Here is a 27,585-nt window from a genome sequence, read left to right on the forward strand (position 1 = left end):
GTGGGCAGGGCCCTGAGGACCAATGGCTGAGCAAGACCTGTTGCCTAGTAATGGGGTGTGGAGTAATGAGGCACAGCAATGGGTGCCTGCTAAGGGCTGGGCTTATCCTGCTCTTTTACAGAGTCTTCTGGGCCCAGTTATATGAATATGAATATGTTAATGAATAAAAGTTTTGTATAGTTTGAATAAAGAATAGTGGTGAGAGGATAGCATCTTTCCCATGCATGCGTGCTAAGTCACTTCAGACGTGTCCAACTCTTTGCAACCCTATGGGCTGTAGCCTCTCAGGCTGCTCTGTCCATGAGATTCTCCAGGCAAAAATACTGGAGTGTGTTGCCATTTCTTCCTCCAGGGGATCTTCCCAACCCAGGGATTGAACCCACATCTCTTACATCTCCTGCATTGACAGGCAGGTTCATTACCACTAGCACCACTTGGGAAGCCTATCTTTCCCATGGGATTTACTTATTTCAAGATCCACCCCATACGGTCAGAACCATTTTCATACTGGTCTTACATCTCCTGCATTGACAGGCAGGTTCTTTACCACTAGCACCACTTGGGAAGCCTATCTTTCCCATGGGATTTACTTATTTCAAGATCCACCCCATACGGTCAGAACCATTTTCATACTGGTCATTGCAATTTAGCTTTGTAATAGCATGTGGCCAGTGCAGCCCTTAGCACACAGAACTTGCTGTGCGCCATTACCTGGATCCCTCCCACAAGCAACCAACTGTCAATGAGTGACTGTTGGTTGTCCTGCTCAGCCATTGGTTGACACCACAGTAGACCCCTCCCACAAGCAGCCAGCTGTCAGTGAGCAGCCGTCAGTGGGCCATTCAGCCAACCGTCTGTGGAATGGTGGTCATCTGGTATAGAGTGAAGTAAGAGGTGAATCCTGGCCTCCCCTGCAGCCCTCCAGTTCACCTGGCCTCGGGCCAGTGAGTGAGCTGGGAGGCCCAGGGAACAAACTGGAGGCTGTTTCCGGCAGGGCTCCAGAGCCCTCATCAACCCACTGAATTTGGCCCAGGTCTTGAGGCAGCAGTGAACATCTCCCCTGTCCCCACCTATGGGACCTGGTGGGGGCCTGCCGCCGCCCCGCCTCCACCCGCCTTGAGCGGCCTAAGGAATCTGAGGGCCAGTTGTGTCCTGGGAGCCTGGCTATGGATGGGCGGTGTCTGGGGACTTGGTCTTGTGAGAGCTGCCACGTGAGATCTGTCTTTCTCCTCCAGGACCAGGACCTCAGAGCAGGAATTGTGTCTTGGGACCTGGCCGTTTCTTGTCAGAACAGAGTAACGTTCATTTGGTGGAGATTTACAGGAATATCATTACCTGACCATGACCTGACCTCAAGACTGACACCAAGAAGTTTACAACAGCTAACCAGGTCTCTCCCTCACCTTTCCTAGAAAAGGGCTTTGCTAAAGGCTTTTGGAGAGTTTGGGGTTTTTAAGGCAGGAGCCATCTATCTCCTTGCACAGCCCTCAATAAACCTTTCTCTATTCCAAACTCTGACATTTTTGTATTGTTTGGCCGCACCGAGTGTCAGGCACACAGACTTGCATTTCAGCAACGGTTTCAGTCAAGCACCATCATCTGTCATAGTAACTTAATGCCGATTTGTAATTTTAGTTGTTTAAGAACCATATCCATACAGTGTTTATTATAATTTTCATATTAATACACATTTAAAGAACATCTTAATAAAAATCATTTAAGGCATACTGGATAGCTGAATTTTTACCCTTTAAAAATATTCCAAATATTGCTCAAAGTTGAGGAATACTGACTAGCCTGTGTTCTTAATTCTGGGCCCAGTTAATAAAGTTGGTTGTAGGTTCTAAAGTGCTATAATACTTATTTTTTTGTGTTTGAATTTTCATGAATTAGGATTCAGATATCCACATCTCTCTTCTCATGTTCCTCATTACTGCATCACCAAATGCTTTTCATCAATATGTATTCTATAATTGTCCTTGATTCTTTTATAGGATTCAGAATTTTCTTGTGTGTGTGTGTGTATGTGTGTGTGTGTGTGTGTACATGTTTTACACACCTGGGAGGTTTTTTCATTACCAACATTTATTTATCTCTGTTTTGTGGTTTTCAGAGCTTAATGAATGTTTTCCCCAGGAACAGCTACCCTAGAGTAGGTTTTAAAATTGGATACTAGATGTTAACCATTCACATAGTTGTTTCTGATTTAATCCTATTCGAAGTTCCAGATACAAATCTTTGATTTATGGAGTGCAGCTGGATTTGCTTTTCTTCCTGTGACTCACCAGTGTCTTCTCAAAGCCTTTCATTTTTTTCTATTTTTGTGCACTGAAACTTCATTTTAACAAATATTTAAAAATAGCTTTAAAAATTACCATTCTCTTGGAATCTCCTTGGAAGTTTATTTCGTTTGCTCCAGAGATTTTTTTTTTTATTTAGCAAATTGATTTGGTTTTATTTCCAGAATTGTGAGGCTGCAGATACTTCTAGTGAATATTATGTCATATTCTAAAAACTTAGCAGTGTGTTTTGAATGTTTCAAGCATTGGTAATTTGCATAAGCATATTCTTTATAGTGTTTAATAATTACAGGGCTTTGTGACAGGTACTTTCTATATCTTAAATGGTTAAATATCACCAAATAAATGAAATGTATTTTATCCTCAATAATAGTGGCTTCACAAATCTTCATCAACATTTCTTTGTAACTGTAGGCTGTTTCTTTTATATTACTGTGTATCTAAAAGAATGTCATTTAGTTTCATAAGACTAACAAAGCTTTTATTAAAAACATTTTTATGTAGTTATATTATTTTTAAGTATTATTTATTTTTTCATGTGCTGCTTATTCCATAGTACCCCTGACTAAAAATAAGCATGACTATATGACAAAGTGTGCCTGGTATGAATTTATGAGTATGTAGAAAAGAGCCCCAGAAATAAACATCGTGGTCTTGGATCCAGCATTTTAACCTAACTTTAAAAATACTTATGGATGTACCTGGGCAACTTACGGAAAAACTGAGATGGAGCTTTTCCATCCTCGGTGACTTCTACTGTTTCATAGGATATGTTAAAAAAATAATTTCTTGATATTGAATGTTTGTTAGAATAATATATTCATTTGTTAAATGGTTAGGGTAATGTCTCTTGTCCCATAAAAGGGTAGTCCTGGGAGCTTGATAGTTTGATTTTTCTTGAAACTTTATTGAATTTCTGATTATCTATGTGTCAGTTTTCCAGTGAAGAATTTCTTTTAAATTCCTGGTTGATACTATCCTGCCACCTGTTTGCTGCTTGTTCCACTTTCATTTAGTGGTGGCCTGGGGAATGCATATGGATTTTAATTTTAACTTGGAATTTCAAATAAATTTTGTTTAACTTAATTACAGTGAGAGCATAAAAAAGGAGCACTGCTTACAGGGAGGCAGTACTGGCTGAGGTTTAGAGAAGAGCATGGGCTTGTGAGCTAACCAATACCCAAATTTGAATTCCAGTACTGCCATTTCCTAGCTGTGTGAACTGCAGAATATTTTGAGCCTTGTTACCTGATGCTGAAGCTGAAACTCCAATACTTTGGCCACCTCATGCGAAGAGTTGACTCATTGAAAAAGACCCTGATGCTAGGAGGGATTGGGGGCAGGAGGAGAAGGGGACAGCAGAGATGAGATGGCTTGATGGCATCACCGACACGATGGACATGAGTTTGAGTGAACTCCGGGAATTGGTGACGGACAGGGAGGCCTGGCGTGCTGCGATTCATGGGGTCGCAGAGAGTCGGACGTGACTGAGCGACTGAACTGAACTGAACCTCATCTGTAAAAGAGATGACATTATTATTCACAAGATTGTAATGAGGATTACAGCAGACAACACTGTAAAATGTTCAGCTCAAATGCTCTATAAACTTCGTTGCTGTTATTAGCTATTATTTGTGCCTAGTAATTTTTTTTTCTGTGATTTTAGATCAGTTTTTTTCCCCCCATTGCCTATGTTTACTTGAAGGATAGTTTTAGGAACCCAGAGAGATATTTCAAATGAAAATGATTTGAAAGGTATACTGCACTGTACAAATATAAGGTGGAAGTGGAGTATTATGACTTATTATTAGAAACAGCAGTTGAAGCTGTTTAATATAGTGGAAGGAGCATAGTTTTGGAAGCAGATTGACCTGTTCAGACATGGCTTATGTCATTTACCAGCTGCTGTTGGACAGGTTGACTATGCAGAGCTTCAGTTTTCTCATCCCTGAAAATGAGAAGAACAATGCCTATCTTGTGGAGTAATGATGATACCTATCCTGTTGTGAGGCTTGAATGAAAGGCCTAGGGGACAACATAGTTTCTTTCCCTGTTTCTAAGTGGAGACTAGGAAATGTCCCTGGCAAAAACAAATATCCTTTCTGAAGCAAAATACAGATTAATTTTGGGTTAGAGTTTATTGCAAGTAAAATAGGATCAACCAGTGGGTTAGGTAGATAACTAATGGGTTAGGAGGATGAAGAAAGTAGGGGTATTGGTTAACCTGTGGCCCTGAAAGATTTTAGAATTTGAAATGGTTTAGTATAAAGAAAGGAGTTCAAGCTAGGAATACAGTTGGCTGCTGTGAGTGTATTATAAACCAGACAGAGTAGAAAATAAGAAGCCAAGGGATCTCTTAGCTGGGAGAGAATAATATATGTCAAGATCTCTTAACTCTAGGTCATTTTAGCAATGAGTAAGGTATTATCTCTCTCTTTCCATTTTTAAAAACTCTTGCCAAGAATAAAGGAGAAACGTCTGGAGATGGTAGATCTCACAAAACTTTCTTTTGGGGTTTAGTAAAGCCTTTGTGTGGATCACAATAAACTGGAAAATTCTGAAAGAGATGGGAATACCAGACCACTTGACCTGCCTCTTGAGAAATCTGTATGCAGGTCAGGAAGCAACAGTTAGAACTGGACATGGAACAACAGACTGGTTCCAAATAGGAAAAGGAGTATGTCAAGGCTGTATATTGTCACCCTGCTTATTTAACTTATTCTTTTTTTTTTTTTTCCAAAACACTTAAGAAGTTTTATTGAAAACAATAAAATACAGAAACACCATATTCTCATTTTAAAGTAAAACTGACAGCATCTTCCAGAACTTTCCTAGTATTCTGCAGAGTACATCATGAGAAACTCTGGACTGGAAGAAACACAAGCTGGAATCAAGATTGCTGGGAGAAATCTCAATAACCTCAGATATGCAGATGACACCACCCTTATGGCAGAAAGTGAAGAGGAACTAAAAAGCCTCTTGATGAAAGTGAAAGAGGAGAGTGAAAAAGCTGGCTTAAAGCTCAACATTCAGAAAACTAACATCATGGCATCTGGTCCCATCACTTCATGGGAAATAGATGGGGAAACAGTGGAAACAGTGTCAGACTTTATTTTTTTGGGCTCTAAAACCACTGCAGATGGTAACTGCAGCCATAAAATTAAAAGACGCTTACTCCTTGGAAGGAAAGTTATGTCCAACCTAGATAGCATATTCAAAAGCAGAGACATTACTTTGCCAACAAAGGTTCGTCTAGTCGAGGCTATGGTTTTTCCAGTAGTCATGTATGGATGTGAGAGTTGGACTGTGAAGAAGGCTGAGTTCAAAAGCCGAAGAATTGATGCTTTTGAACTGTGGTGTTGGAGAAGACTCTTGAGAGTCCCTTGGACTGCAAGGAGATCCAACCAGTCCATTCTGAAGGAGATCAGCCCTGGGGTTTCTTTGGAGGGAATGATGCTAAAGCTGAAACTCCAGTACTTTGGCCACCTCATGCGAAGAGTTGACTCACTGGAAAAGACTCTGATGCTGGGAGGGATTGGGGGCAGGAGGAGAAGGGGACGACAGAGGATGAGATGGCTGGATGGCATCACTGACTCGGTGGACGTGAGTCTGACTGAACTCCGGGAGTTTGTGATGGACAGGGAGTCCTGGCGTGCTTCGATTCATGGGGTCGCAAAGAGTTGGACATGACTGAGCAACTGAACTGAACTGAACTGATACTCTTTTCCATGGGTAAATTGGCTGCTATCTGTTTAAGCAGTCATTGCTGCTACCGGAGCCATATGAACAGTTAGACATCACAGTAGTTAGAGGTCTAAGACAAGTTTTTAGATATGACAGTGCTCCCTCTAGCTTTATGGATTATGAGCAAGGTGTCTAGTTCTAAAAATGCCTATCAAAGGTTGACCTCTCACTGGATAGCATTTTGGTAAAGCTTCCTACTTTGATAGATCCTACCCTTCTATGTTGTGGGGTCAGAGACTCCTTAGTAGCTTCCTGTGTTCTGTAGGATACAGTTTGACCTGTGCATGGCAAAACATCCCTTCCTTCTCTAGTCACTTCTGGCACTCCCCCTCTTTCCACCCTAGGCAATAGCCATAGAAGATAAACCAGCTACATTTGTATCTGGTTAAGCATTGCTTCACCTTGAGGACTTAAATGTTAGCTCTTTTGCTAAGCATTCTGTGATTTCTCCAGGTTAGATGTTTTGCTCATCCTCTACCTTTCATTCTCTTCAAAAAATTGGAAGCTATGACACTATTGAGCTTGCATTTTCCATTGTCTTAGTCTGCTGGTGTCAAGTGGTGGCTGCCTTAGACTGGGCATGTACACTTTAAATATATACAATTATATTTGTCAGTTATTCCTCAATAAAACTGGGGGAGGGGGGAAGATTGGGCCTATGTCCTCCAGTTTACCATTCAAGATTCTCTAGCTACAGGCACTTCATAGATTAATTGGCCTATCTGGCTCCTTTATTTTGAACCTCTGATTTAGGTATTAGTATTTCTAAGACTGAACTTTTTGAAAGAGATTGTTTTATCTTTATATTCATATTACTTGGCATATATTTGATACAGAGAACCTTTCCTAACCAGAGGACTTTTTCTGACCTTTTTGCCTTATTCATCAATTTAATTAGATCATGGGTGTTTATCTTACATATTATTCTTCATAGCATAGATTGTCATGGTTGAAGATAGTGATCAACTCTGCCTGAAGACAGAGAAGGAAAAATAATGCACTTGAATTGTAGCAGAGTTGATTACAATTAGGTAGAGAAACTTTTTCCTAACTATTACATTTTTTAGGAATGAATTACCATGAGAGGCTATTATATCCTTTTATTTTGAAATCTTCCATGGGATTGGCACATACCTTCTTGAAGGCAGAAAAAGCAAAATTAAATTCCTTATGAGTCTAGTGATGTTCAGAATGTCTCAGACAATTTTTACTATATTTAATATATAATATTGAAAATATACTAGCTTTAAGACTATAGATTTAGACAGAATTTGAGAACAGATTATAATCAGCAGGTGCACAAATTCTGCAAAAAATACGGAATTTGTCATTCCATAATTTGCTCCTCTGTGAAAAACAGCTGCCTCCAAAGAGTGCTTCTTCATACTATTGGCAAATTAATTACAAATGCAGGGAGCAATCTCTGTTTCATATGATTGTAAAAATAATTTAGATGTATGCTATACACAAACAGTTTTTTAAGATAAAGTAGCAATCCTATATCTAAATCCTCATATTTTGACATTACATGTATGAGTGTCATAAGTTTAAATTCTGGGACTTTGAGGCAGAAATACAAGAGCTCATTTAGGATGGAATGGCAAACATTTCTAACTGGGGGGATCCTCATTTTGATTTCTGCCCTCCTGCCTCCACCCTTAACCAAAAACCAAAGCAAAACATCTGGAGTTATTTAGGCACTATAAATATTCCTAAAAGAATGGACCCCTAATCATAAAACTTTTCTGGCACAGAATAATTCTCTTGAATAGATAGAAGTCATATGATTGGTAAAAGTATATTTGAATTCATGAAGGCTCCCACAAGTCATGAGTGCAGAGTTTGGGAGCACTGCGGGCTGACACTGATGGAGTTCATATGCTTTTAGAGAAAAGCAATCCTTTAAAATCCATTAGTGCACAAGGGTTATTCCTTCAGCTTTTCCCTTAGATTCTTCCTCAACAAAGGTAGCTTATTTGTTAAATGATGGTTGTTTTACTTTCAAAGACATTTGCCAAAAGTATAAGTTTAGTTTGATTCTCTTTTACAATGTTTAAACAAGTTTTGCTGCAAGGAGAAAACAATGCCCTTCCAAGTCCCTGTCTTCAGCCTCTGTTTTGTAGTTCTGTCCCTATAAATAAAGCAGAGGGAAGGGAGAGGAATAATAGCTAAGACTTGAAGAAAAAATTAGTATCAGTTGAGGAGTGAACTTGAAAGGAATAGCTATGATTCCAACCAATATTTATTGACCATCTACTGTGTGTTAAAACATAGTAAAAGAGCTTCCTGTATGTACTCAAGGAATCGGTGTCCTTGAGGAAACTGGATGTAAACAAATGAGGTTTAAAGTGTGGAAGACTGGAAGAGAGAGTTACTATCATGGTAATTTTGAATAAAAATCAGCTGTTAACTATGTGGGAGAATTTTAACTTCATGAGCCAGGGAAAAACTCTTGATGATTTTGACATATTTTAAATCCTCTTAATTCAGGCCTGTAAAATAAAAGCAAAAAAGTTTTTTAAATGCTGGAAGGGCTTAGAGAGTGATGCCCTCTGAGATACTCACTATTAAAGCAGCGATATTTTATTTTTAAGCTTAGACCTTCAAGCAGATCTAAGCATGAGGGAAAGAACATGCTCAAAGGAGCCATGTGTCTCTACTGGATAAACCTTAGCCTTCAACATGTTAAGACAGTAAGTCCTGGTAATTACATAGTATCAAATAAGCTTTCAGATATTCTGAGCTTGATACAAATTACCAGAATATGGAGGAAAAAAATTTTCTTGGTATCTTTCTTCTTTCTTGTCCTTAGTACTAAAGTGCTTCTGTATTTCTTAAGATCATTAAGGAAGATGTTATTATCATTATTGTCATTGTAGTCTCTTTTCCCTTTTCCCTGTCTTTCCTTTGCTATATTATAGAGTACACTTATCAGTATGTTTTAATATCTATTTAAAGATATCTAAATCTGTACTCATTGCCATTTACAATTAGATATAAATAGAGATGTAGAGATTATTAACTTCATGGGGAATGGACATAAACAGTCCTTAGGTTGCATGGACTGTTTTCTAAAGCATATTTGCTCAAGTTTTGTTTGTTTTTGGAATAGAAATGAAGGACATCTTTCCAGGAACCTGGCAGAATCATAGCAAAAAAGCAAATGTTGCTGTACTGGACAGGATGGTTTTATTTCTTCTGTGACACTAAAAACATCAAGTAGGTTTCAGGATTATAATATATAAAAATCTCTAGTTGAAAGAACCTTCTTTAGTATGTGTTGTTTGATTTTAAATTTTTTTCATTTTTATATAAAATGAGACAGTATAGCAGATGACACCACCCTTATGGCAGAAAGTGAAGAAGAACTAAAGGGCTTCTTGATGAAAGTGAAAGAGGAGAATGAAAATGTTGGCTTAAAGCTCAACATTCAGGAAACTAAGATCATGGCATCCGGTCACATCACTTCATGGCAAATAGATAGGGAAACATTGGAAACAGTGTCAGACTTTATTTTTCTGGGTTCCAAATTCACTGCAGATGGTCATTGCAGCCATAAAATTAAAAGATGCTTACTCCTTGGAAGGAAAATTATGACAACCTAGACAGCATATTAAAAAGCAGAGACATTACTTCGTCAACAAAGGTCTGTCTAGTCAAGGCTATGGTTTTTCCAGTGGTCATATATGGATGTGAGAGTTGGACTATAAAGAAAGCTGAGCACCGAAGAATTGATGCTTTTGAACTGTGGCTTTGGAGAAGACTCTTGAGAGTTCCTTGGACTGCAGGGAGATCAAGCCAGTCCATCCTAAAGGAAATCAATCCTGAATATTCATTGGAAGGACTGATGCTGAAGCTGAAACTCCAATACATTGGCCATCTGATGCAAAGAACTGACTCATTTGAAAAGACCCTGATTCTGGGAAAGATTGAAGGCAGGAGGAGAAGGGGGCAAAGAGAATGAGATGGTTGGATGGCATCACCAACTTGATGAACATGAGTTTGAGCTAGCTCCTGGAGCTGGTGATGGACAGGGAGGCCTGGCATGCTGCAGTCTATGGGTCACAAAAAGTGGGACACAACTGAGCAACTGAACTGAAGTGAATGATGATTTTGAGCATTTTCTCATGTGCTAATTTGCCATCTTAATATCTTGTGGTAAAGTGTCTCTTCGGGTCTTTTTGCCCGTATTCAAATAGATCGTTTTCCTTTTGACTTAAAAAAAAAATAGTTTTATTTATTTATTTTTGGCTGTCTGAGTCTTTGTTGCTGTGAGGGCTTTTCTCTAGTTGCAGTGAGCGAGGGCTCCTCTTTACTGCAGTGTGAACGAAAGCTTCTCACTGCAGTGGCTTTTCTTTTGGAGCATGTGCTTGAGGGCACGTTGGGCTCAATAGTTGTGGTTCTTGAGCTCTAGAGCACAGGCTCAATAGTTGTGGCACATGAGCTCAGTTGCTTCATGGTATGTGGGAACTTCCCGGACTGTGGATGTAACCTGTGTCTCCTGTATTGGCAGGCAGATTCTTTACCATTGAACCACCAGGGAAGCTCATATTGTTTTCTTGTTTAGTTTGGAGAGTCCTTTATACACTATGGATACGAAATCCTTTGGATTTGCAAATCCTTTGCAAATATTTTCTCCAAGTCTGTGGCTCATCTTTTTATCTTGTTAACGGGGTCTTTCACGAAGTAAAAATTTTTAATAAAGTTCAATTATTGATTTTCTTTTCTTTTATGGATCAAGTTTTTGATGTGATGTTTAAAACTCCTTTCCTAGCCCTGGGTCCAAAAGATATTCTTCTGTTTTCTTCTAAAAGCTTTGTAGTTTCATTTTTTATGTTAAAATTTGTGATTAATTTTGCACATGCTTTTGTATATACCTTAAGCTTTAAGTCAAGGTTCATTTTTGTCTATAGATGTCTGGTTATTCCAAGATGATTTGTTGAAAAGATTCTCTTTCCTCCATTGAAATGTTTTTGCATCTTGGTAAACAATCAGTTGATGCATTTGCATTGATCCATTTCTGGGTTACCTGTTCCATTGATCTATGTTTCTCTTCCTTTACCAGTACTACTGTGTATTGATTACAGTGACCATATAGTAAGACTGTACATCAGATAGAGTGATTTTTCCTGCTTTTCTTTTTTGTAAATTTGTTTTCAGATAAGCTTGTCTGTCGTTGCTCAGTCACTCAGTCAGGACCAACTCTTTGTGACCCCATGGACTGTAGCCTGCCAGGCTTTTCTGTCCATGGAATTTTTCCAGGCAAGAATACTGGAGCGAGTTGCTGTTTCCTACTCCAGGGGATCTTCCTCACCCAGGGATTGAACCCAAGTCTCCTGGGTCTTATGCCTAGACAGGCAGATCCTTTACCACTAGCACCACCTGGGAAGCCTCAAGCTTGTTGTAGTTATGGTGGTGGCAGCAAACCCTGGTACCTCTTCTTGCCAGTGTGTGGAACTGACTCTGACTGAGGCCAGGAGGAGGTGAGGTGATAGTGCTCTGTTGGGGTGAGGTTTTGAACATTCAGTTGAGCCCAGGGTGGGAAGGAGAATTTTTTAGGAAATATAGATGATAGTGCTTTGGCCACCTCATGCGAAGAGCTGACTCATTGGAAAAGACTCTGATGCTGGGAGGGATTGGGGGCAGGAGGAGAAGGGGACGACAGAGGATGAGATGGCTGGATGGCATCACTGACTTGATGGACGTGAGTCTGAGTGAACTCCGGGAGTTGGTGATGGACAGGGAGGCCTGGCGTGCTGCGATTCATGGGGTCGCAAACAGCTGGACACGACTGAGCAACTGAACTGAACTGAACTGAATGTTAAACAGTGGAAACAGTGTCAGACTATTTTTGGGGGGCTCCAAAATCACTGCAGATGGTGATTGCAGCCATGAAATTAAAAGACGCTTACTCCTTGGTAGGAAAGTTATGACCAACCTAGATAGTGTATTCAAAAGCAGAGACATTACTTTGCCAACAAAGGTCCGTCTAGTCAAGGCTATGGTTTTTCCTGTGGTCATGTATGGATGTGAGAGTTGGACTGTGAAGAAAGCTGAGCGCCGAAGAATTGATGCTTTTGAACTGTGGTGTTGGAGAAGACTCTTGAAGAGTCCCTTGGACTGCAAGGAGATCCAACCAGTCCATCCTAAAGGAGATCAGTCCTGGGTGTTCACTGGAAGGACTGATGCTAAAGCTGAAACTCCAATACTTTGGTCACCTCATGCAAAGAGTTGACTCATTGGAAAAGACTCTGATGCTGGGAGGGATTGGGGGCAAGAGGAGAAGGGGACGACAGAGGATGAGATGGCTGGATGGCATCACCGACTCAATGGATACGAGATTGAGTAAACTCCGGGAGTTGGTGATGGACAGGGAGTCCTGGCGTGCTTCGATTCATGGGGTCGCAAAGAGTCGGACACGACTGAGTGACTGAACTGAACTGAATGTTAAACAGATACATGGCATCATTTAATATTATTTTTGTAGAAGATTTTCCTTTAATGATATCAATTCAAGACTATTTTTTAGTGTTTAGAATGGCATTATCCTGCTTGAAAGCAAAGTAGTATATGGCTAAGTACTCAAGGATCTTTCTGTTGTTTTCATTTTATCCACTGTTGTCAGGGACTTGGTTTTAGGTTTCTACAGCAACTGCAGTCTGGACTACATAATACCAACACTTTGTGTGCATGTGATGTTAACTCTGATGCCTTCTATGCTACATGTGGCAGAGTTGCAGTTGCTATGGAGATCAACCTTTGACATGCTTGGTTGATAATGATGTTTCTCATATATGGATATTGCTGCTACGAGTTGACCAAGAGATGCGTAAGACTTTGCCAGTGATTTCTCTAGCTGAGAATATTGATCTCGGCTTTTATTTAATTGTTTTAGTCTTTGTTGCCTTACATGGGCATTCTCTAGTTTTGCTGAGTGGGGGCTACTGTTGTTTGCAGCGCATGGGCTTGTTGCGGAGCACAGGCTTTAGGCTGTGGGCTTCGGTAGTTGCAGCACATGTGCTTGGTATTGCAGCTCACAAGCTCAGTAGTTGTGGCACATGGGCTAAGTTGCTCGCTGTTATATGGAATCCTGGATGAGGGATCAACCTGTGTCCCCTGCATTGGCAGGCAAATTCCTACCCACTGCACCACCAGGGAAGTCCTTCAGTCTCAAATTTTAAAACTCCTAAGTTATGCATTTGCTCACAAACATACTAAAGTATGTGTGTTGTATCTTATTTTTTTAATGTATAAGCTTGCTACTTGGAAAATTGAGGGGAAATACAGTTTGAAAGAATACATTGTAAGTGGAATTTGACAGACTTGGATAGTCTGTACTATTTTTAAAACATTTCACAAAAAATCGAAGACTAAATATCTTACATAGTTTTAGTAATAATAAAATCAGTTGTTAATAGAAAAGTGAGAGAAGAACAATTTTTCTTACAGATTGCTCTTATTTAAATATGAGGCCTCGAGGTAATAGCTAATAAGAAACTTTTTCTTGGAGTACAGTATCTCTAAAGAGATATTAGCCCTTTGAAGTCCACAAATGAAAACCATTGAGGAAGAAGAGGAAGTGACTTTATTTTTTCTTTCCCTTTGACAGTATCAGTTCAACTAGACACAGCTCTCCATCTTAAATTTAAGACAAGTTATCATTGAGTATTTTCATTTTCAGAATTATTGAAAGAAATGTAGTTTTAGATAGGTAAACATTCCTGTTTTGAGTTAGGGAAACTTGTCAGTCATGAGAGGATATATAAAAACATTGATTCTCAACCCTGGCCACACAGTAGTTTTTAGGACATTTAAAAAATACTGATGTTTGAGCCTAAAACAGTTAAATCCGAATCTCTGGGAATGGTAAGAAAGCATGGCATTCATATTCTTTTTTTTTCTTAAAGCTGATTATTTGATACAGGCATACTCGTTTTATTGTTCTTTGCTTTATTGTACTTTCCAGATATCACAAATTGAAGGTTTATGGAAACCCTGTGTTGAGCAAATCTTCTCAGCACCATTTTTCCAATAACGTTTGTTCACTTTGCATCTGTGTCACATTTTGATAATTCTTGCAGTATTTTAAACTTTTTCATTATTATTTTTATGGTGATCTGTGATCAGTGAGCTCTGATGTTGCTATTGCAAAAAGATTATGACTTGCTAAAGGATCAGGTGATGGTTAGCATTTTGTAGCAATAAAGTGTTATTTAATTAAGGTATGTACATTGTTGTTTACACCTTATGCTGTTACACACTTAGTAGACTGAGTGTAGTGTAAACATAACTTTAACATAACTTTTATATACACTGAGAAGCCAAGAGATTTGTGTGACTTGCTTTTTTGTACTATTCACTTTATTGTGATGGTTTGGAACTGAATCTGCAATATCTCTGAGGTGTGCCTGTACTGATAGGCAACCAGAGTAGAGAACCACTGCAGCAGAGTAAGTTTTTCATCTAGAATCTTAATTTTAGCTAAAGTTGTATATTAGAATGCATCAATAGAAGTAATTTGAACATTGCAGAAAGTTTAGAAAGGGCAACCTTACCATCTATTAGTTTTCTATTGTTGTAACAGATTACCACAAACTTAGTGGCTTAAAATAACACGTTTATTATCTGACTTTTTGAAGGTCAGAAGTCAGAAATGAATCTCATGGGGATAAAATCAAGGTGTCAGCAGAACTGAATTCCTTCTAGAGACTAGGGCGAATCCATTCCTTATCTTTTCTAACTTCTAGAGGCTGCCCATTTTCTTCAACTGTGGTTGTGGTCCATCATTCCAACCTGTGCCTCTGTTGTGATATCTCCTTTTCAGAGTAACTCTTCTGAATGCCTCTTATAAGGACTCTTGTGATTATGTTGGGCCTATCCAGATAATCTAGGACAGTCTCCTCATCTCAAAATCCTTAACTTAATCACATCTGCAGGGTTCTTATTGCCAAGTAAAATCACAGGTTTTAGGCATTAGGACCTGAACATCTTTGGATGGTGGTAATAGGGGGAGGGGCAGTTATTCAGTGTATCATACCAGCTTAATATGATTATCACTTTGGTGTTTTCCTTCCTAGTCTTTAATATGCATATGTTTAATTTAAATGTGATCACCTTACATACAGTTTTCTAGCCTTTTCTACTTAGTTTATCATAATCATCACTTAAAATGGCCACACAATATTCCATCTATGATTATACCATATTTTACATTGTATCTTTATTGTAGGATTTTTGTTGTTTCAGATTTTTATTACTGATATAGATGAAACTGTGATAAATATTTTTATTAGATTCCATGATGTGGGAATACAGAACTAAAACATAAACATTTTTATACCTCCAAATTCAAAATGCCTAATTGTATTTTTAAAGAGTTCTAATCAACTTATTACAAGAAATAATCACAGTGTATGAGAGCTGACTCACTGGAAAAGATCCTGATGCTGGGAAAGATTGAAGGCAGGAGGAGAAGGGGGCAGCAGAGGATGAGATGGTTGGATGGCATCATTGGCTTGATGAGCATGAGTTTGAGCAAACTCCAAGAGATAGTGAAGGACAGGTGTGCTGCAGTCCATGGGGTCACAAAGAGTTGGACATGACTTAACAACATGACTGTACAACAATGTGAGAGTACAAATGTTGCTGTATTTTTGCCAATATTGGTCATTATAATTTTTAAAAAGGACTTTTTATTATTAGATATATAGAAAAATGTTGCCCTGATTTAAATTTAATTTACTTGAAATTATTTTTTATGTTTCTGTTTATTAGTTTCTCTTTGTCTTGTTCATTTATTTCTATGGTCTGAGTTTCTTATTATTAATACTTTTGAGGTTTTTATACAGTGGATTTATTTTATGTGCTACAAATGCTTTTTAAACACATTTTTAAATTTTAGATGTTCATATATGTTGTTTCCTTTGTGATTTTTCTGTGCTTAAGTTTTTCTATCTAGCAGAGAGTTTTGTGGTAAATATTCAGTCTTATTTTCTTTGACTTCTTTCATGATTTAGTCACTGCCCTCAGTGAATTGTCAGCAAGCTAAGAAGTTTGGAGACTTATGAGTCCAAACTTACTGTATGACTTACTGTATGAAAGCAAGTAGCAAGTTAATTTGGTTCCATTCACATAATTTATCAAAATTGGAGACAAAATTTTAAAAGGACTAGAGAAGAATCTAGCAATTTTAGTGCATTCCTAAGATGTTTATTGCCCTTCGCTGAAAGGTTTACTCACCATGCTTGTCATGTTGTGTTTTCATGCAGATAATTGAGAATTATAGTGAGCTATCTTAGTCCATGATAAACAGACAGAATGCACTTTAATTACATTCTAATTTATTATCTGGTGAAAGTACCTTGCTAACAAATCAACCCGGATATGACTTATTGGATAGCCTTTGCACTTAGAGGGATAATCAGTCTGTAATCATAAACAACATGAACCGTTCATCTTCTAGATTGCTATTATATTTATTACCCTCAAATGCCTATGCCCAGTTTCTTTCCTGTTTGTTTCCCATTTCATGGCTCATGTACCCCCCACTCAGCCTGCTGTAAGTTGGTGGAATCCTGTGCTTACAAATTCTTTTTTTTTGAAATAAGGTTTAGGTACATGCCTGGGAGGGAATTCTGTCACTTTACTATAGGGATAGAATGCATTCCCCCCAGTAACAGTAAATAAACTGTCACCATAATATACTAATATGTGATTTATTCCTTGCTGCCCTGGTAAAAACTAGCAGTTCTAATTCTATAAAGAAATAAAAACTGTGCCCCCTAGAATAGCCATCACATCCTTTAATATCCTCTATTACTGCCCACTAGTTTCAAAAAAGAGATACGCAGATTAAACTGAAACAGCCCCTCTTTCTTTCAAGTCAGGCTTATGTAGGAAATTGGTATTAGGGAGTAGATTTTACCAAGTGAATGCATTTTTCTGATGCAATACCTTCCTTAAGGCTGATGGCAGGATGAACAGCCAATGGCACTAGTTCCCAGAATAATTTAGAAGTTTATTATTGGTTCCACAGAATAATTTAGAAGCATTACATTTCCTTAGTTGACCCAAATATATTTGAATACCACCATGATAGGGTGAATATTGGAGTGGACTAGAGTGTGGGGGTATAGTACAGTGAAGAACAATCTGAAGAAAATTATAATCAGCCTCCTTGATGTAGTTACAATAGAGAGTTGTTAATTGCCTTTTTAAATTTCAGATCCCTTTTTTCCTTCTTTTCTACTTCTACCTTAATGATTTTAGTTGAATCTACTGATCCTGTTTGGGATCTTTAGCATCCAAAGAAAATTTGGGATATACCTATTTGGGAGTATCCTCTTTTAATGAACAAGGATCTTATACCTAGAAGAGATCTCATCAGGGCTTTTTGGTGTAACACAGTTAATGTGCCTAGATCATGCAGCTGGTATATAGTGAGGGGATCTGGAACTCCTGCCTGTTAGTGCTGTGATCTTTTTGTTTCTGTTCTTGGTCCAAATTTGTGCCGTAGGAAGCATTATTATGAACAAAGCTAGTGGAGGTGATGGAATTCCAGCTGAGCTATTTAAAATCCCAAAAGATGATGCTGTTAAAGTGCTGTATTTATTAATTGCCAGCAAATTTGGAAAACTCAGCAGTGGCCACAGGATTGGAAAAGGTCAGTTTTCATTCCAGTCTCAAAGAAGGGGAATGCCAAAGAAGGTTCATACTGCTGCACAATTGCGCTTATTTCACATGCTAGCAAGGTAGTAGTGCTCAAGATCCTTCAAGCTGGGCTTCAGCAGTATGTGAGTCAAGAACTTCCAGATGTACAAACTGGATTTAGAAAAGGCAGAGGAACCAGAGATCAAATTGCCAACATCCGTTGGATCATAGAAAAAACAAGGAAATTCCAAAAAAACATCTACTTTTGTTTCATTGACCACACTAAAGCCTTTGACTGTGTGGATCACAACAAACTGTGGAAAATTCTTAAAGAGATGGGAATACCAGACCATCTGACCTGCCTCCTGAGAAATCTGTATGCAGGTCAAGAAGAAACAGAACTGGACACGGAACAACAAATTGGTTCCAAATTGGGAAAGGAGTACGTCCAGGCTATTTATCATCACCTTGCTTATTTAACTTATATGCAGGGTGAAAGTGAAAGTCACTCAGTCATGTCCAGCTCTTTGTGACCCCATGGACTATACAGTGCATGGACTTCTCCAGGCCAGAATACTGGAGTGGGTAGCCGTTCCCTTCTCCAGGGGATCTTGCCAATCCAGGGATCGAACCCAGGTCTCCCTCATTGCAGGCAGATTCTTTATCAGCTGAGCCACAAGGAAAGCCCTATATGCAGAGTACATCATGTGAAATACTATGCTGAAGAAGCACAAGCTGGAATCAAGATTGCTGAGAGAAATATCAATAACCTCAGATATGCAGATGACACCACCCTAATGACAGAAAGCAAAGAAGAACTAAAGAGCTTCTGGATGAAAGTGAAAGAGGAGAGTGAAAAAGCTGGCTTAAAACTCAGCATTCAAAAAACTAAGATCATGGCATCCAGTCCCATCATTTCATGGCAAATGTATGGTGAAACAATGGAAACAGTGGCAGGCTTTATTTTTTTGGTCTCCAAAATCATTGTGGATGGTGACTGCAGCCATGAAATTAAAAGACACTTGCTCCCTGAAAGAAAAGTTATGACAAACCTAGACAACGTCTTAGAAAGTAGAGACATCACTTTGCTGACAAAGGTCCACATAGTCAAAACTATGGTTTTTCCAGTAGTCATGTATGGAAGTGAGATTTGCACTATAAAGAAGACTGAACGCTTTCAAACTGGTGCTGGAAAAGACTCTTGAGAGCCCCTTGGACTGCAAGGAGATCAAACCAGTCAATCCTAAAGGGAATCAACCCTGAATATTCATTGGAAGGACTGATGCTGAAGCTGATGCTCTAATCCTTTGGCCATCTGATGCAAAGAGCTGATTCATTGGAAAAGACCCTGATGCTGGGAAAGATTAAGGGCAGGAGGAGAAGGGGTGACAGGATGAGGTAGTTGGATGGCATCTTTGACTCAATGAATATGAGTTTGAGCAAACTCCAGGAGATAGTGAAGGTCAGAGACGCCTGGCATGCTCAGTCTGTGGGGTCGCAGAGTTGGACACGATTGAGCGACTAAACAAAAACAACAGTGTTCTGGGATTCTCAAGGCAAGAATACTGAAGTTGTTTGCCATTCCCTCCTCCGTTGTCTGAATATTAGGAAAGAATTAAGAATAATTCTTACCTAACTTCCTACCAGTATCCATACTTTCCTACCAGGGAAGTCTGCATGCTTCTATTAGGACTAACCAAAAGAGAAAGCACAAATGGGATTTGGGGATGAAGTTGAGGGAGGGAGAGAGTGGAATCTTGAAAAGATGCAGAAGCAAGTATTTCTGAGCAGTTGGGGCTTGTTCATTGCATCTTATTTAAGGAGTCACCTATTTTATCTGAATCTCCAGCTGTGCTTTAGAATGTTAGCAGGGCCTAACTTCAGGCCAAATCGTTCTGTAAAGTTATAGCTTAGTTTGATTTGGAGAAAATTTGCTTCATGTTTGCCATCCCCTTTGCTCTACAGCTGTTACTTTCTGCTCTGTTTTCTGATACTTCTTTCTATTGGCAGTGTTTTCTGGAGCCATGCATTCTTTGCATGAGTTATTCCACAGCCCTTTTCTAAGACTATGGTTGAACTCCATTTTAGGAATAATTATGTAGAGTTATATTCCAAATTTAGTGCATTTTGACTTCAGGAAGACCCTTTTAGGATCAAATTAGAACAAAATTGTTATATTTGGCCATAATGGAATAGAAGTCCCACTGTGGCTTCCAGCCTTATAAGTCTCCCCAAAATAGATCTGAGTGTGATCACTAAAGACTTCTGTATCAGCAAATCTAATGGATTTATTTAAAAATGTTTCTGTCCTAATTGTTGACAGTTTTTTTTCTTGAAAAACATTCTTTGCTTGATTTTATCCTTTCTACCACTCCTTCCCCCGTTGGCAGGCTTTTCTGGGTGATTAAATGTTACTATGCCCTCTTAACCACCCTATTCTCTCTCCAGTTTATCCCTTCTGTATCCTTCACTTACTACAAACTTTATTAGTCTAATCTATCCGCCTGGCCTCCCTCCAATCTACTCCCCATATTCCTGAAAAACTCAAAAGTAGATGTCAGCATAAACATATCATGTTCTCAAATAGGAAATCTCAACATCATAAAGCACTGATTCTCCCGTGTGTGTGTGTTAGTCACTCAGTTGTATCTGACTCTTTGCCACCCCATGGACTATAGCCGGTGGAATTTTCCAAGCAAGAATATTGGAATGGGTTGCCATTTCCTCCTCCAGGGGATCTCCCTGACCCAGGGATTGAACCCCGGTCCCCTGCATTGCAGGCAGATTCTTTGCCATCTGAGCCACCAGGGAAGCCGATTCTCCCATGCTAATTTACAAATTAAAGTGGTTTCAATGAAAATACTTGAAACATTAATCATAAAGTGCATACTGAACCCTGAATAACATTGAAGAAGAAGAGCAATGAAAAGGGGATTAGCCCTTCTAGATATTAAGACATACTATGAAGTTTCAGTTAGAGCAATGTAATACTGGTGCATGAATTGACAAGCTAATAGAGCAGAATTGAGAATTCAGAATAAATTAGAAAGTATAGTAACTTAGGATATGGTAAAAGCAGTATCTTATTTGAGTGGGAGTAAGGATGAACTCTAATAACTGGTATTGGTATAACTGTGTAGCCATCTGGAAAGAGAGTGTGTTAGGTCAATACTTGACATTATGTATTTGGATAAACTCCAGATTGGTCAGAGATTTAAACATAAAATGTGAAATGATGGGAGAATTTAATTATAACTTTAGAGTTATAAAGCTTTTCTAAAATTATGACTCAAAATCCTAAGCTCAAAGTGTTGGTTTATTTGCCTTTAAAAGATCTATATGACCAAAGTCCGTGAGTAAAGTCAGAAGAGAAATTCAAGATTCATTGCAACCCCTATTAAAATTCCAGTGACAGTTTTCATGGAAATAGAATAAACAATCCTAAAGTTTATGTGGAACCTTAAAAGACCCCCACATAGTCAAGCAATCTTGAGAAAGAATAACCAGTCTGGGGCTATCACTTCCTGATTTCTAAACTAAATTACAAAGCTGTAGTAATCAACACACTATGGCACTGACCTAAAAACAAGCACATCAATGAATGGAACAAAGTAGAGACCGTAGAAATAATACCGTATATCCAGGGTCAATTAATTTATAATAGAGGAGCCAAGAATATACAATGGGGGAAGATGTCAAGAATATACAATGGGAATAAAGTTTCTTTTAATAAATGAGGTTGGGAAAGGGATGGCTACATACAAAACAATGAAACATGGACCATTATCTTAACATACACAAAATATCAACTCAGAATGGATTAAAGACTTGAATATAAAATCTGAAACGATAAAATTCCTAGAAGAAAACAGGGGATAAATTCCTTGACATAGGTGTTGGCAATGATTATTGTTATTTTGTTATTTGACACCAAAAACAGGCAAAAAAAAAAAAAAAAAAGCAAACATAAAAACCCAAGTGAGACTACATCAAACTAAAAAGCTTCTATACAGCAAAGGAAATCATCAACAAAATGAAAAGGCAACCTACTAAATAGAAGAAATTATTTGCAAAATATATATTTGATAAGAAATTCTAAAATATGTTTAGAACTCATACACTCAGTGGAAAAAACAATCCAATTAAAAAGTAGGCAAAGGATCTGATAGACATTTCCTAAGAAGATATGCCAGTGGCCAACAGGTACATGAAAAAGTGTTTACTATTACTAACCATCAGAGAAAAGCAAGTCAAAATAACAGTAAAACATCATCTCATACCTATTAGAATGTCTTGTATCAAAAAGATAAGAAATACGTGTTGGTGAGAATATTGGTGAGACTTTTGCACTGTTGGTGGGGATGTAAACTGGTGCAGCCACTATGGAAAACAGTATGGAGAGTACTCACAGAAACTGAAAATAGAATACCATATTACCCAGCAATTTCACTTCCAGGTATTTATTTAAAGGGAATAAAATCACTATGTCAAAAAAAAAAAAAATCTGCAGCCCCCTGTTCATTGCAGCTGTCTTTACAATAGCCAAGATATGGGAACAACCTATGTTCGTTCATCAGCAGATGAATGGATAAAGAAAGTCTGGTACACATGCACACAGACACTGAAATATTCAGCCATAAAGAAGAAGGAAGTCTTGCCTTTGTGAAAACGTGTATGAATCTTGAGGGCATTTGCTAAGTGAAATAAGTCAGAGAAAGGCTCATACTGTATTTTCTCAGACAGAGACAAATGTGTAATATCACTTGTATGTGGAATATAAAAGAAGAAGGACTTACAGATTACAGAGAATAGATCGGTGGTTGTGAGAGGTGGTAGTAGTTTAGTTGCTAAGTCGTGTCCAACTTTTGCGACCCCATGGACTATAGCCCTTAAGGTTCCTCTGTCCGTGGGGTTCTCCAGGCAAGAATACTGGAGTGGATTACCATTTCCTTCTCCAGGGGATCTTCCCAACCCAGGAATTGAACCCGGGTCTCCTGTATTGCAGGCATATTCTTTACCAACTGAGCTACAAGGGAAGCCGCCTTGTAGCTTGTGAGAGGTGGGAGGTGGGCAAAATACTTGAAGGTGATCAAAAGGTACAAACTTCTAGTTATAAGATAAATAAGTCCTGGGGATTAACATATAGCATGATGAGTTAACAATGCTGTATTGTGTATTTGAAAATTGCTAAGAGAGTAGATATTTTTACTTTTATTTAAAAATGCATAAAGATACCCACAAATCGAATCATGCTGTCTACCTCTTTTTCTAATAACTTTAGTGGTTTTTGTTCCTCTGAAGATGGAGACTTGTAAGTATCAGGGCCCTGGATGGCCTCTTTCTTCTGCCCTAACCACACAGCATGCTTTCCCTTGTTCTTTTTCTCTTTGGCTACATGGGCTTTTATACTCCACCTCAAACTTACTGTGTTTGCTTCCATCACAGGGCGTTTTCTCATGCTCTTACCCTGGCCAGGAGACGTTGCCTAGATGAAACATGTTTAGCCTTTGACTCAACAGTACGTTAACTTCCTCAGAGATGTCTTCTTGGATAAGATTAGATTTGCCTTTTCCATGAATTAGTAGTGCCTTACCCAACTCCTTTTAACTCTGGTATTAAATGATGCATGCGATATGCTTAGCATGGTGCCTAGCATAGAAGCATGTAATGCTACTGGATCCTAGTATATATTTTGTTTTGAGTAGAAGGAAATGGTACCATTTGTGGATAAATTAACTGGATAAAGTTTAAGGAAGAATTCTGACTCTTCTTGGCCAGAGACGGGATTACCTTTGGAGGGTAGTAGCTAGTTTTATTTGTAAAGTAATTAGTCTCCAATGAAAATAAATAAATTAAAAAATAAAAACAAACAACAAAGAAATTAGCTTTTATTTCACCACTGTTCTTGGCTCCTGTATCTGTCAAACTGCAAGAAAGCAGCTTTTTTCCCAAAGTATTTTCCTTTTTCCAGTTGCATTTCTCCCTTCCTTTATCTTTTTCAAGTAGGAAGTAGTTTCAAAAAAAATTCACAAAATAGAATTTTTCACTTGAAATCTGGGAAGTTGCACCTACACTTGCAGTTCTGTATTTGTCATATCAACCACAGTTGTAAAAATCAGGTAGAATTCAAGATAGTGGGATCAAAAATGATACAGCAGATATTTCATGTTGTGCCATAGAGGGACAGGTTTATTTCAAATCACTGGGATCATATTCCCTATTGTGTAATTTATAGTGGCTTTAAAGAGTTTTAAAACTTTTATTCTAGCTGCTTAGTATTTTTTTTTTTTTGCTGCTTAGTATTTTCTTCCACTGTTCTCCACTTATTATAGCCCTCATCTCAGTTCCTTACATTGTGAAAGTTGAATGATTAAAGTGCCAGGTTTTTACTTTTCATATATTAAGTATGTAAATTTTCTTTTTGGTTCACTCCTTTGGTTTCTTTATGTTCCTTGAATGTTGCTTGCTGCCTTGCTTTCAGGGAATTGAAGTCCTTATGCAAAATGAGATATGGCATAACTAGAAAGTATTGTTTCCTGCCATTTTCCTTCACGGTTTGGAGAAGGATATGCATGGAGCAAAAAGCACAGATTTGGGGTCCGTAGGCTACTTGGGGTCCTCAGATCTGTTTTGCTTAGCTTTTAGAGTAAGTTGAAAGATCTGAATTTGCAGCCTTTTTTTAAAAAATTCAGAAAGTATGGGAAATGTGGGCTAGCATTACCACTTGGCAGCAATTGACAGTGCTCTGTTGGTATGACAGAAACACTCCAGGCTGCTCTAGCTTTCTTCATCTTCCTGCTTCTCCCCAAATTCATGCCCATGCTTCATTAATTTACATTTCTTGCCTGGCTTCTGGCTTCTTTAGGCTTTTGAAATGTGACCCCAGGCACAGTGAGGTAGGACACTATTAGATTAAGAGCAAGAGAGGCTAAAATCAATGATCTGCTGAAATGGTTCAGTTATTTAGTCTCAGAGGTCTTCCATCCCCCTGGCATCCTGATGAAGGGAATTCTTGGTCCCTCCCCTGGTAAATGAGATTTTTTAAAAAATGACAATGTCTTGTAGAAATAAGTTTAGGACGATTATATAACCATTGAATAAGAACAGGATTGGTTTTACTGCCAGGACTGTTTTCTGGAGCTACCTGTAATTCTTATATGTTTGTCAAAATATGTACCTGTTGATGAAAATGTTTGAGTTTACTAATTTTTTCAAGAAATGCTTTTAGGGGAAATAACTCTTAACTAACAAGGTGATAAATTAGTGAGTAGCCTAGAAAACCAAAAATTCCTCATACATCCAAAATTCTAATTTTTTCATCCATTTTTTTCCATTGTGATAAAATATACATAACATAAAATTTACCATTTTAATGTATATACTTCACTGATGCTAAGTATAATCACATTGGTGTACAGTCATCACCACTATCCACTTCTAGAAATTTTTCATAATTCCAACAGAAACTCTGTGCTTATTAAATAATAACTCCTCACTCCCATTCTCCTCATGCCTGGTAAACTCTATTCTCCTTTCTGTCTCTATGAATTTGCCCATTTCTGAGTACCTCATATAAGTGGAATTATACAATATTTGTCTTTTTCTGTCTGGCTTACTTCACTGAGCACTTTTCAAGATTCACCATGTTGTAGCATGTATCAGAATTTCAGTTTTTTTTATAAATGAGTAATATTCTATAGGAATAAGTTTATGGATATACCAAGTAAGTTTATGGATATACTAAATTTTGTTTATTCATTTATCTATTGATGGATCAAAACTCTATAATCTTTTGACTGCACTGCACCGTCCTTAGTGGCTAAGTTGTAGGGTAGATTATTTTTGTTCTTCATCCTTACTCGCTTCTTGGGTTTCTTTCTCTCAAATTGCCCCAGGAAGCTTGCACATCAGCATGACTTTTGGTCATTGTGACCCCAAAGCAATTGTGCTCCCTTTGGCCATTAATGTAGCTGTTGTATTATGTATATTCTGACCTCATCCTAACCCACTGTTTTGCTTAATTCTAGGAATATAGTAATTTCTGACTTGGTTCTATATGACTGTGGGTTCTTCTTGTGAATTACACCTTCTTCTTGCAATTCCTTAGATATCTAGAAGGCTTAGCTTTCTGGTCTCAATTGTGTATATTCACTAACTGTGTGAGTTTAAGCTACATTATTCTTAATTATGAAATGAAGGGTTTTAGAGCAGATATTTCATATTTCTTCTCAATGATATGCTATTCAAAACATGCTACTTGCTTTCATCCTGGTGATAAAAGTAAAAATTGATGGAAATCCATTTAGGTGTTTTGTGAATTAAGTAAGATTATATATCAGAAAGTACTTGGTAAAGGTGGTTTTACCTTGATTAAGACTGACTGTAAAAAGAAAGTGCTTGGTAAAAGGTGATTTTACCATGTTTAAGACTGTAAAAAGATTTCCATGCAAAGCTGTTAGAAAAGCTTAAGAATTAAGTAAGGAACATAATTCTTTATTGCATAAATAGGTGGGTCTAGTATTTCAGAAGGTAATGAGTTTAAGAATAGTTAACTGAGTCTAAAGGCAGGAAGACAACAGTATCTTTTTTGAACATTTTGAAAAACCAACTGATAACGCCTGTTTTGTGCAATTGGGCTTCCCCCGTGTCTCAGTGGTAAAGAATTCACCTGCAGTGCAGGAGCCACAGGAGATTCAGGTTTGATCCCTGGGTCGGGGAGATCCCCTGGAGGAGGAAATGGCAACCCACTCCAGTATTGCCTGGAAAATCCCATAGACAGAGGAACCTGGCAGGCTACAGTCCACAGGGTCGCAAAGAGTTGGACACAACTAAAGTGACTTCGCACATTGGACCATAGTGAAAAAATTTGCTATTAAGTCTACTTTTGTGAGGGTTTATATCATAACCATATATCCATAATTCATAATCCATATATCAATTGGATATATCATATATCCAATTCCATCATAGAATTGGAATTTGGACAATTGCAGCACATTTCTAACTCTTTGATACTGACCCAAAAGTTACTAACTTTTATTACTTTTGTTTGGGCTGTCTTTGAGAAGAATTCCTGACTTGATATGCATGATGATATTAGAGAAGCAAGGAGTCAGTCAAAAGGAGATCCTGATAAACTGATAATGTTAGTATAGATGAGTAGTTTGCAGATTTTCAAATCTCCTAGATCAGTAAATTTTTAAAACAAATCAACCAAATAACTTGGGAATCATTATAATATTGTCAACTTTTCAATTCATGAAAAAAATTTTTTTAAATATTATCTATTATCACAATTTCACAAAAGAAAAAAGACTTTAACAATAAAATATAGGAATTATCTTAGAATTAAGGATAGATTTTAAATAGAACAACACATTATATTACTGTTTTTTTATGCACCACAGTAGACTTTTGGTTATGGATCATTGGGAATTACTAACATAGATGTTTCTGAAATTTAGAGGAAAAGAAAATTATAATTGCCTGGATTGACCAAAGGTGGAAAGGATGGTAACAGTGAAAGAGCAATGTTTGGAAAAGGAAGTTTTCAGGGTGTGAAGAAGAAACATACATTGGTTTTAGATAAGCTGAATATCCAGGTTGAAGTTCAGCAAGCAGTTAAACAGATTAGACCTAGAGATAAAGATTTAGATATTTTCACTCTTGAGCTGTTAGTAACAACCATGAAAATGGGCTAAGTTTCCTGAGGGAAATGGGTGAATTTAACTCAGATGACCATTATATCTACTACTGTGGGCAGGAATCCTTTAGAAGAAATGGAGTAGCCATCATGGTCAACAAAAGAGTCCGAAATGCAGTACTTGGATGCCATCTCAAAAACGACAGAATGATCTCTGTTTGTTTTCAGGGCAAACCATTCAATATCACA

General features: G+C 38.0%; 1 protein-coding gene and 1 long non-coding RNA gene across 4 annotated transcripts in view; both read left to right on the forward strand.

Moving 5' to 3' along the window:
• The window catches only part of PDSS2 (decaprenyl diphosphate synthase subunit 2), a 276,315-nt gene that overhangs the window by 20,110 nt on the left and 228,620 nt on the right, over positions 1-27,585 (forward strand).
• Positions 808-1,512, forward strand: LOC112448046 (uncharacterized). The gene is made up of 2 exons (XR_003036380.2): positions 808-894; positions 1,236-1,512. It is a non-coding gene; the product is annotated as an uncharacterized lncRNA (long non-coding RNA).

The sequence above is a fragment of the Bos taurus genome, chromosome 9 (assembly GCF_002263795.3).
Source record: "Bos taurus isolate L1 Dominette 01449 registration number 42190680 breed Hereford chromosome 9, ARS-UCD2.0, whole genome shotgun sequence".
Lineage (NCBI taxonomy): Eukaryota > Metazoa > Chordata > Mammalia > Artiodactyla > Bovidae > Bos > Bos taurus.